The following is a 12,242-nucleotide window of genomic DNA, read 5'->3' as shown; positions in this document are numbered from 1 at the left end:
CTTTAATCTCAATAAGGCTAGCACCTTCCTGGCATCCACGCTGTAAGGTTGAGAATCTCAACCAACGCCAGCTGGGTAAGCTGTAAAAAGACAACGTGGAATTATCTCAGCATTTACTTCGTGATTGTCTCACGTTTGTGAGATCAATGCTTAAATACTTGGGATCTCACACTTTCAGATGTCCCTCCGAACTGGTGGGAACAGAACCTAACCTAACCTAACCAAAAAGATCATCCCATAAATTATGAGGACCAAAAAGAATCGTTGAACCTGAGATGATAATCAATCAAACTACCACTCGGTTTTGTGAATGTAATTAAGCGAAACCACGTTCTTCACCACCTGGTCTTCCCAACGAAGTGGAGGTCTTCCTCTTCCTCTGCTTCCGCCGGCAGGTACTACGTCGAAAACTATCAGAGCTGGAGAGCATTCGTCCATCTGGACGACATGACCTAGCCAGCGTAGACGTATTCTCTTAATTCAACGAAAATATCGTCGTATAACTTAAACAGCTCATCGTTCCATTGAAGGCAGTATTCATCGTTGTCAATGCGCAAAGAACCATAAATCTTCCGCAGAACCTTTCCCTCGAAATCACCATGCCTTTGCACCATATAGTAGGACGGGAATGTTTGACTTAGAAAGATTGATGTTTGTTCGCCGAGAGAGGACTTTACTTCTTCTGAAGGTTATCTCTAAGTTACAGGATTTCGAATAAGCTTCAAATTCAGCCAATGTTTATCCTGAAACACTTCTACAAGAGCTCCTCATTGGAAAACTTTCCTCCAAACCATTCAATAACTTATATGCCATATTTCTCCGTCCTTTATCCAGCAGTCAGCAATTATAATTCCGCTTTAAAAGTGTACGTGTGCAAACAGCCAGAAGAGACAGACAGGTGGCAACCGACGAGCACCGCGCGATGGAGTCGAAAGTCAAAAGGATCGACAGACCGTGAAATGTGTACAAATTAAATGGTCGCTCAATGCATTGACACCACTCACAATCGCTAGCAGAAGCTAACCGTTAGTTGCCAAGGAAATGATGCGCACTACACTTACACAGCCAGACACACACACACACACACACACACACTTTAATGTGCTGGCGCGACAAGCGCGCAGGAAAAAACAACGCTTAACACACCAGCGCACGCAGCAACAACGGCCAACACCAATTACCATGTCAACAGCATAGTAACGCGTTGATTGAATTTTCCAGCGCCGCAGGGCGGTAAGCAGTGGTGGCGCTGGAGTTGAGGTGGCAGCAGCATTGGTGGAAGTGATGGCAGTGCAGGTGTTCGGTGAAGAAAGTTGCCACAGCGCCACAGATGACTGGTGTGCGTGTGTGCATAGTTTTGTTTGTAAATAATTTCAATTTTCACCCATTTAACATTGTCATCACCAGCTGCTGCGTTAAGTTAAGTGTTGGCATTGTTTCGCAAAATCGCTGCGTCAATTTTCATTGTCAACAATGAAATATGCGGCAAAAAGCAGCTACAGCTACAGTGTGCGCTATTAATATACATACATACGTGTACATACGTTTGTAGTCTGTTGCTAGTGGCAACGCTAGCATCAAAGGCGCTTTCCATAATTTAACCGAAAAATGCGCAGCGCCAAAATATTCTTATCATTGTTGTTGGTGATGTTGCTGGTGGTTGAGGTTGTTGCTGCCATCACGCTTGGTGGTTAATTGTTTTTCGTGTGGCACAGGTATTGCTGTTGTTATTGTTATTGTTTTTCAACTTAATTGTTTGTAATATGATAAGAGACACAATAATGTTCGTTCCACCATAGATCAAGACCCCACCCACCCGCTCGCACCCTTTGTTTCCGTTCTTGCTTTTTTGCTTTTGCTTTGCACCATCCAGCAAATGACACGCATGACAGCCACCTGTCCGCCATTATGGACACTCATTGAAGCATCAGTCAACCCCTTGCCACCGCTCGGCACCATAGACCACAGCCGGCCTGCCGCCAGCTCAAATTCACTGCTGTTTATTCATTTGCCCAGCTTTGGCTACGGCATTGGCTTCGGCTTCGGCTACAGCTTCTGTTTCAATATCAGCATCCCATTTCATGTCCAGGCCATTAAACACTTTCACATTTCATAAAATGTATATTTACACTGGGTCTTCACTTTCGGTTGGCCGACACATACCCACATCAGCGCTATCAGCATTGTCGGCAGTGTGGCGTTTTAATTTTTGGGGTGTGGTAAATAGCTTGAAAATTAATTACAGTCACTGCATACGAGAATTCAGGCAACATTCAGTGAGTTTTGGGTTTATATTGCAAGGCAAAAAAGTTGTGCTGTTTGTGTGTGCGCCGTGTCATTGGTGGGCTTTAGTGAGGTTATTTGATGCCAGAAATTGCATTTCATTCATTCATTGTATTTTCGCTCACTCAAATTCCTGTACACTTCACCGCGTCGAGGGATGTTGACAAATACTATAAGTGTATTAAAAAGGGATCGTGTTGGGGGTCGACGTTGTAAGATTTACGTGCCACTGCTTCACTTCATTTGAGTATTATTGCTCCGAAATACAGTGATTGTTTGCCTTGAAATAACGAAGGTGTTGGTTTTGAGAGCTTCGTGCATAGAAATTTGTTGAAAAATGGAATTTCGAGAACTCTAGTACCGACTAAAAAGTAGATAATACTGCGAAAGTCTTAATTTTTTTTTAACTAAATGACAACAAAATTGAAATTGTACTAAATGGACGATTTGGCAGCGTCATCTAATGAACGATTTGACAGCGTCATCTATTGGCTCTCAAGCTGTGGGTCTAATTTTTTATTCAACTCCGGAAGAAAGAATTCAATAACCATTGTAAAGTGAAGATTACCCTACAGTACTCAAAATTATCTACCAAATTTGTATATTACCTCAGAGTCTTATATTCTCCATGGACATTTTGCCCTCGCGCTCAAATTGTAATCTTATTTCTTCATGCTCATTATCTGCCGAATTCACGAACCACCTCAAAGTATTACCATATCCTATATAGTCGAAAGTTGAAAAAGTGGATTTTAATATCTCCACCAAGTAGCAAAATCGAAGAAAGCTAAATTGTATGTCGAATAATGGCAGGCTTACATCTAAAGCACCTACAGGGTTTGTCCGGAAAGTAATAGGACTGATTTTCCTCCGCCGTGGCTGGTCAGTTGTCTTCCAGCAGAGAGGACAAACATTTTCGCGCGACGTGTTTTCTTGAGTGGTGCAAGCCGAAAATGCAGCATTCGTTAGAGCAGAGGTACGCTATTAAATTCTGTGGGAAACTCGTTAAATCTGCCACAGAGACGTTTGATATGATCAAGCAGGGTTTGGCATGAAGTGGTGCGTTTCGGTGGTACCAGGCCTTTTTGAAAGGCCGGGAAGAGGTCGCTGATGAAGACCGTTATGTGAGACCTGCGACTTCGACAAACACCGACAATGTGACACGTGTGTGCAAAGTTTTGAATTCAGACCATCGACTTAGTATTCACTTAATTGCCCAGATGTTAAATTTATCAAAATCTGTGGTTAATGACATTGTGACGGAGCACTTGAACATGCGCAAGGTGTACGCGAAGATGGAAATTGAGGCGAGAGGAAGTGTGCCAAGAAAATATGAACATGTGCGAAATTGACCCCCCATTTTTGAATAACGTAATTACTGGTGACGAGTCATGGATCTTTGAGAATGATCCCGAGAGAAAAAAGAAATCTTCCGAGCATTTTGAGACGACAGAGGGGATCCAAGCAGTATGCACCTCGGCTCTCTTGCATATGTCCGAGGTTGTTTTTCAAAGCAGTTTTCTCGTAATTCGCAGATGAGAGACCAAAGCTCCCAATAGAGATGTGCAATTTAAAGCTTTTGTGGGAAAAATTAGAAAACTGCAATAAAAAACACAAACAACAACAGTCGGCTGGCAAGCTTATGGCTTCTGTATTTTGGAATGCACATGGAGTAATTTTGATTCACTATCTTGAAAAAGGGAGGACCATCAACAGCGACTATCACTTAGCGTTATTGGACAGTTTGAAGGTCGAAATCGCCGAAGAACCCGCCGCATTTGAAGTAAATAAGAGTACTTTTTCACCAAGACAATGCACCGTGACACAACTCAGTGAAAACGATGACAAATATCCACGGAATGGGATTCGAATAGCTTTCTGATCCACCATATTCTCCAGATCTAACACTCAGCGATTTCCTGTTCTCTGATCTCAAAACAAAACACGCTGGGAAGAAATTTCCATAGAACGAAGAGATAATCGTCGAAACTAAGGCTTGTTTTGATGCAAAGAACAAAAATGGTAACGAAAAGCGGAAGAGTCGCTTTAATCAGTGTAACACCCTTGAAGGAAACTGTGTTGAATAAAAAAATAAATTTCGCCAAAAAAATTGTTTTACTATGACAGACCGGGGACTTTTCAATTGACTATTTCACCTTTAAAGCCGGTTTAAAAGCATATGTTCTCCACAACCAGTCATCGATCTCATCAAACATTTGCCGTAATAATTTTATTCACACAAAATCCCTCATAATTGAAAAATTATATTTCTTTTAGTGTATATTTATATGTACTAGCATGCACTCGAAATTTATCACCATCGTGAATGGATCCATTAATTTGCAAAATATTTCCGAATAATTTCAAATATTTCGAGAGCAATGAATTTTGTAAAACAATGAAACCATAAGCATAGAATTTTTTGTCATTGTAACCGCAGCGTAGTCAAATTTTCCGGTACCCACACACACACAGCCACACATCCACATCACATACTAAATTTGCAAATGCGACCGTGTAAGTATGTAGAGGCATGTGTGGCATGGCTTATGCGCGCTGTGTATGCAATTTTTAAGTTATGCGCGCGAAAAACCGAAAAACCGCAATAAAATATCCTATCAAATGCAGCAGCAGCGGCGGCGTCGGCGGCGACACCAACAACACCGACGGCAGCAAATCCAGCATGCCAAGCGTTGATTCGAATTTGGTTATGCCACAAATATGTTGCAAATCCCCATTCCCTTGGGTTCATATGAATTTTTTTTTATTTACGAGTGTGTGTGTGCATGCGATGGCATGTGGCTGCGCCCGCGGCGCTTATTTGGCGGTTTCGCCAATTTCATATGAAAATCTGCGGCTTTATTTATTGTGAATTATTCGCGCCGATTTTTTCCAACGCTTTTCGTTTGTATGTGTATGTGTGGCTATTAAGCACCAAAGTCATTGTAGAATGGGAGTACAGTGATGTCTAAAATTTGTTGATGGTTTCTTTTGTGTCATTAGGTAGTTTAGTGGTGGGAAAAATGACTTTCCTTTGCACGGTTTGATCGCACAAAGTACAAATTATGAGGCTAAACAGGAAATTGGGTGGAAAATATTCACGAATTCCACGATGGTTTGTAGGCAGGTAGTTCGATGGTACAAGATCAGGGGTATATGGTGGATGCATCAAAACTTCCCAGCCAAGCTCTCTTGGTTTTTGTCGAGTTATCAAAGGTGTGTGGTCTAACGTTGTCCTGTTAGAAAACGAAGTCCTTCCTGTTGATAAGTTCTGGCCGTTTTTTTTTCAACAGCTTCGTTCAATCTTATCAGTTGTTGACATTAAAATATGGAATCAATCGTTCGACCAGACTAGGGCAGCTCATAGTGGATGATTCCTTTCCAATCCCACCAAACACTCAACATAACCTTTCGAGTCATCAATCCTGGCTTTGAGACCATTTTTTAAAATTCACCACGCTTGGACCATGATCTTTTTCGCACATTATTTTCGTATTTGATCCACTTTTTGTTTACTGTTACCACTTGCTTCAGAAATAGTTCGATTACATTCCATTTCAGCAAAGGATCGCAGATGTTAATTCGGTACATAAAATTTTTCACAGACAATCCATGCGATATCCAAACATCGAGCTTCTTTTTGTAGTCAGCCTTTTTTAAATAGTTTAAAACCAATTGAGGATGAGTGTTCAGTTCCTTAACGATGTCATGGCTGCTTATGTGACGGTCCTGGTCAATCTTTTCCATAATTTCATCGACTTTTTCAACGATTGGTCGACCAGAGCGAGGTGCATCTTTCAAATCGAAATTTTCAGAACGAAAGCGTCGTATTCTATACAGTGCTTAAAAACTTGTTCTTCTCGCGAGCATCCTATCGGGTGTAAAGTAAGCTCAAGCTTTCATATATAGCAAGTTCTGCTCAAACCGATTTTAAATCATCTAACACCGCAAATTGTATTAAATCAAAAAAAAAGCGTAATAATGCACCATCGTCCAGGTAAAATTAATATCTCAACATGCCACTCGCCGAAAGCACGTTGGCATACCGCGTGCATAGCTTCCACCATAACGAAAGCTCTCCACATGCGATTATCACACAAGAAATCGGTGCGAATCAACACTTTTTCGCCAAACGCTCAGCGAAATCACATGACCGCAGCTCAAATTCACACACACATTGCTGGTTTGGCACCGTATACAACGTACGGCACTCATCAGTTCCATCGAATCAAGCTTGCCACAAGAGATTTTCAGCATTTTCAATTTTCGCCAACATTTCAATGGGTCTTTTGTAAAAATTGTTCGAAGTAAGGGGTGGAAAACAAATTTAAAGCACAACAATGAGCAGTGTGTATGAATATTTCACAGCAGCCACGCCACGCAGCGCAACACTGTGCAGCTCCCCAGATATTTGCGCTGTGGCATGTGTGGAAAACATTTTTCGAAATGTGGTAAGTAATGTGCCGTTCAAACGTATGCTTTAATAATATGCACGTGCGCTTGTGTCAAAATGTTTTCATTGAAGAATATAATTTGTGCTGCCTGATTTTTATTTGTTATAATTTTTTTTCAAGCAAACTTTTGCATTTTTTTTTTAGTTTTTCATGTAGTCCTTTCTTTATGCCCTGCTCCTGTGTATGTACGAGTATGGTATGTCCGTTCGGAATTTCATGGTATTGTTTTCACCTTTGTTGTTACGTTTACCATTAACACACGTCAGTGAGCCAGCATTTTTACCGTTCAAGCGTATTGAATGTAATTTAATTCTCATATTCCACTGACTTTCGAAAATATTTAACTTTGGCCGTTTGCCAGCCTCACGCCAACCTACTACAAATTGTTTTGGTATTTTTTATATTTCTATAAATTATATTTAATATGTGAAAGTCGCTTTTTCTGTCAAAGAAATTGTTGTGTCACTTTATTTTCGAACGCCTCATCAGCGCTTATCACTGTGATAGAAACCGAACGATCAAAATGAAATATTTGTATGAAAAACTTACATATTTGACAAGTCTTCTTCACAAAATTTGGCACGGATTATTCTCTAAAGCGATTCTATAAAATCTGAAGAAATTTTCTAGATCGAATCACTATAGCATATAGCTACCACACAAACCGAATGATCGAAATCAAGTGATTGTATGTCCTTTGACGAGCTATCTTCCTTAAATTTGGCATGGCTTATTACTTGAAGCTATTGTGCAATCTCCGAAAAACTTGTTTAGATCGGACTACTATATCATATAACTGCCATATAAACCGAACGATCAAAAAGGAATGTTTGTATGAAAAACTTACATATTCGACGAGCTATCTTCACAAAATTTGGCACGGCTTATTCTCCAAGGCGACTCTATAATACCTGAACAAATTTTCTAAATCGAAACACTATAGCGTATAGCTACCATACAAACTGTACGATCGGAATCTAGTGTTTGTATAGAAAAGTTTTTCGTTTGACGAGCTATCTTCACGAAATTCGATATAAGTTATTATCTATATATAATGCAATTTTTGAAGAAATTGTTTGGATCGAACCATTATAGCATAAAAGTTGTATATTTTGCATGGCTTATTCTCCAAAGCAATTCTATAATATCCAAAGAAACTTTCCAGATCGAACAACTATAACATACAGCTGCCATACAATCTGTACGATCGGAATCTAGTGTTTGTATAGAAAATTTTTTCGTTTGACAAGCTATCTTCACGAAATTCGACATAAGTTATTATCTATATATATAATGCAATTTTTGAAGAAATTGTTTGGATCGAACCATTATAGCATATAGCTGTCATACAAACTTGACGATAGAAATAAAATAATTGTATGAAAAAGTTGTATATTTGACGAGCTATTTTCACAAAATTTGGCATGGATTATTCTCCAAAGCGACTCTATAATTTCCGAAGAAATTGTTTAGATCTAATCATTATAGCATGTAGCTACCATACAAACTGACCAATCAATAATAAGCCTTTGCATGGACAACTTTATAATTTTACGAGCTGTCTTCACAAAATTTGGTAAAGCTTATTACCTAAGCCTAAGCCTATTACCTAATCGTCGAAGAAATTGTTTGAATCGGACCATTATGGCATATACTATACATAGCTGTGATACAAACTGCCCTCTAAATCAAGTTCTTGTACTGAAACTTTTTATTTGTGATGGATATTACAGTTAATATTGTAATCTTGTATTATTAGCATTAAAACCCAAAATTAAAATATTTTCTAATTTTATTCAAATATTGTTTATCCATTTAACAACTAATTAAATGAATTTGTAAATTTTTTCACATTTCACCAAACGCTTTCGAACAACAAGCTGGCAAATATTTCCAACAAAATTCTGTTTTCAATAACACTTAAGTTGTAGGCTAATTTATAACAATTTGTCTGTTGCGGAGCTAAATCCGCTTCATACTCAAAACAAGCACACACCACTGTTATACATGTGTATAAACACAGTTAACCACACACACACCCGCATTTCGTTTAATATAAGTGACCTGTGCAACAAATTTGGAAAATTCGTAAAATGCCTGCCAGCACTTGGATAAAGCACATTCGCAATGACTGCAAATTCCCTTTTAATTGCAATGATTTAACTTCAATTTAAACTTTTCTACAACCAAGCACAACGCACACAACCGCAGAGCAAACACACACACACGCATATAAATTTTATGATTGTATGCGTGTGTGTATATCAACACTTCTGATTCATTGCCGCCCCAACTCATTTGCTGCTAACAAATTTTAATAGTGAGCTGAAATGCAATTGGGGAAACTCACACACACACACACCCACACACATACCGTAGTTGTGTGTTTTTGATTTACGTCGAGCGCGCCCATAAAGCTTATGCAATAAATTTATCAACTACAAATTTTCGAGATTTGTATGGCTATAATTGTTGTTGTTGTTGCCATTGCTGTTTGGGGTGACGATGATGCTGCTGGCAAAAGGGATTAAAACTTATCAGACGCCCAGAACGTGGCACAGCCCGTGGGGCATAAGGCTAACTGCTCTCGTCAGGTGAGTGGGCGATTACAACCAAAGTTGGTGGATGCATTGGCAGGGCTTCCAGGTGCTCGCACAGCTGTACACACATATGTGGACAATTGCATAGACATATTTATTTCGTTTTATCTGCGTATTGCTGGTCTGGCATGCGTCAATTTAACAAACTACAGCAGCAAACTTTAGGCTGGGTATGACGCTGTCATTTGGCTTGTAGTTGTAGTTAATCCTTGCAAAAAAAAATACACAAAATAACAACCACACAGACGCGCTGCACATCGTCGCGCTAAGCGGATCTTGTGCGTATGCCAGTAGCCAGACAAAGGTACATGCTCAACTAGTTGTGAATCGGTGAAACAATTGCTGAAATATAGCGGCTGAATGGTGAAGGCAAAAGTGGTTATTTCAGGGGTAACAAAACTGCTTATGTGGACATACGATCGCTAACATGTGTGTGGTGAAGTCGACAAAATTTAATAAAAAAAAACGACTGCATGATTGCTGCGACAGTCAGACTGGCCTAAGCGAATGCTTTTTACAGACGAAGCACCAAAAATTAATTTAACTGCAATTCAACTTGACTGTACTGTAACGTAAGCTTAGAAGTTTTCTGATATTTTTATTTGTTAATATTACTATTTAATCGCATTGCCAAAACTTTCTGTTCTAATTAGATTAGAGTGAATTCTAGCTTTAAGCGCTTATATGTATTCATATTTATATCTTCTCTTTCAATTTGAATCCATTTAGTATCAGGTGTTACGTCGCATGCTTTATTTTTACTCATACATTCAATTCTATTTTCATTCGAATTCAGTTTACTTTTGTCATGAATTACATCGTCCCGTAAGGTGTTATACATTCTGAAGATTTTTTGTCTCGTTTCTTGTCTCATTTCCTGATCTCATTCGATAAAACTTTTATTGGTTCATGATACGTACAATCCCCATACAAGGTTTATTAAGTTTGCCAAGAAGTACAGTACATTTAGCCAAATCCACAACCTTTATTTACATTTAGCAAAGACCACAACCTTTTGTTTACATATTTTGGGTCAATGATCCTTTTGTTGAAAGGATTTGACGCAGTTGAGAAAGGGAAAGACCTCCACTCCATTGGAAACAACAGGTAGAGAAGGACCTGGCTTCGGAAAGTATTCCAGTAAAGAAGTAGAAGATCCTTTTGTTTACATTTTATGGGTCAGTGACATCTTTGTTTACATTATGAGGTCAATGAATTCTTTGTTTACATTTTGCCGGGATCGATGACCATTTTGTTTACATTTAGCTAAGTCTACAACCTTTGTTAACATTAAGCCAAAGCTTTTGTTTACATTTTAGGTCAATGACACTTTTGTTGACTATTTCTGGGGTCTTTGTTTGCATTATGAGGTCAATGACCTCATTGTTTACATTTTCTCGACGTCAATGAACCTTTTGTTTACATTTATGAAGTCTATGACCCTTTTGTTTACGTTTAACTAAGTTCAGAACCTTTTTTACATTTATCCAAGTCAACAACCACTGTTTTCATTTGGACACGATGCTTGCCTGGAGGGCAGCTTCCTGTAAGATCACCTTATGACTTCCACATCAAGTCATATGATGTCTGCTTTACTTATATAGAGTCAGCTGACTGGCGGCTTCCCGTGAGGTCATCTTGTGACTTTCACATCCCATCACAACGCGGCGTGAGAGTCACCTAATCCACGGTGTCTGCTGTACGTATATAGAATCAGCAGGTTGCCAGCTTCCTGTGAAGTCACCTAGTGATTTCTACATCAAATCACATCGAAGCACGATCACCTAAGCACTGGCCTGGCACTGGATGCCTGTTTTTCTTTTATAGAGCCAGCTGGCTGGCGGCTTTCGGTAAGGTCATGTTGTGACTCCCACTTCACATCACATCGCGGTGTAAAAATATAGAGCCAGCTGGCCGCCTGGTTCCCATGATGTCACCTTTTGATTTCCACATCAAATCACATTGCTTACAGCCAGTTTCCCGTGAGGTCACTTTGTGACTTTTAAATCACATCACATCGAGAAGCTATAGCTACAGCTATAACCTATATTGGTCCAATAATTTCTTCGGAGACTGCATTATTGTCATAGGCAATAATCTGTGTCGCTTACTACATATACGCTACGGTGTTAAGATATCTGCGGTTCCGATAAATGAGCTTACTCGGGAGGACAATACATCTGCAAAATTTCAGATCGATTACTCAAAAGTTGAGAGGCTTGTTCGCGTATAAACAGGCAGACACAGACATGGCTTATCGACTTAGCTCGTCAGGTTAGTCAGTTAGATACATACTTATGTATATTATAGGATCTTCGACGTTTCCTTGCGAGTGTTACAAACATAGTGGCAAACTCATTATACTTCAAAGTATAATTCTCTGAGCGTAGTACAACTGTTACAAAGGTGGTGACTCTTCATCTTATTCCAAACACGAATCCCCAACGTTGAAGTGCGCAGCAAACTTAGTTCCACATATCAACTTGTTATCTACCAAGAGCTTGTTGCACGCTGCACTTAAGAAGCTTAATTCATATGTAACTAAGTATATCTATGACCCTCAATCCCCAGCGCAATTAGACAGCGGCGGCTCCAAATACATAATATTGTTGTTGTTGCTGCCTCATTACATTTGTCATAATTTTCCATTAGCTTTGTTAATAACAAAAGTCAACAGTGGCATTATCAGCATGATTATTGTTGGTGGGTAATATGTTGTTATTGTTGTGATTGCTACAGTTACTATTTTTATGCCGCATTAGCTGTGGCGCGATGCAGACATACAAATGCATAAAAGTACCATTACATTCATGTGTGTATTAGAGTTGAGGTCTGTATGGGTTTTGTATATATGTAACAGCATTAGCACGTATGACACCGGTCCATTGAGGTTTAAGCTAAGCCA

Source organism: Bactrocera neohumeralis, chromosome 4 (assembly GCF_024586455.1).
Source record: "Bactrocera neohumeralis isolate Rockhampton chromosome 4, APGP_CSIRO_Bneo_wtdbg2-racon-allhic-juicebox.fasta_v2, whole genome shotgun sequence".
In the NCBI taxonomy this organism is placed as follows: domain Eukaryota; kingdom Metazoa; phylum Arthropoda; class Insecta; order Diptera; family Tephritidae; genus Bactrocera; species Bactrocera neohumeralis.
The sequence above is the reverse complement of the archived record's forward strand: the minus strand, read 5'-3'. Positions refer to the sequence as shown.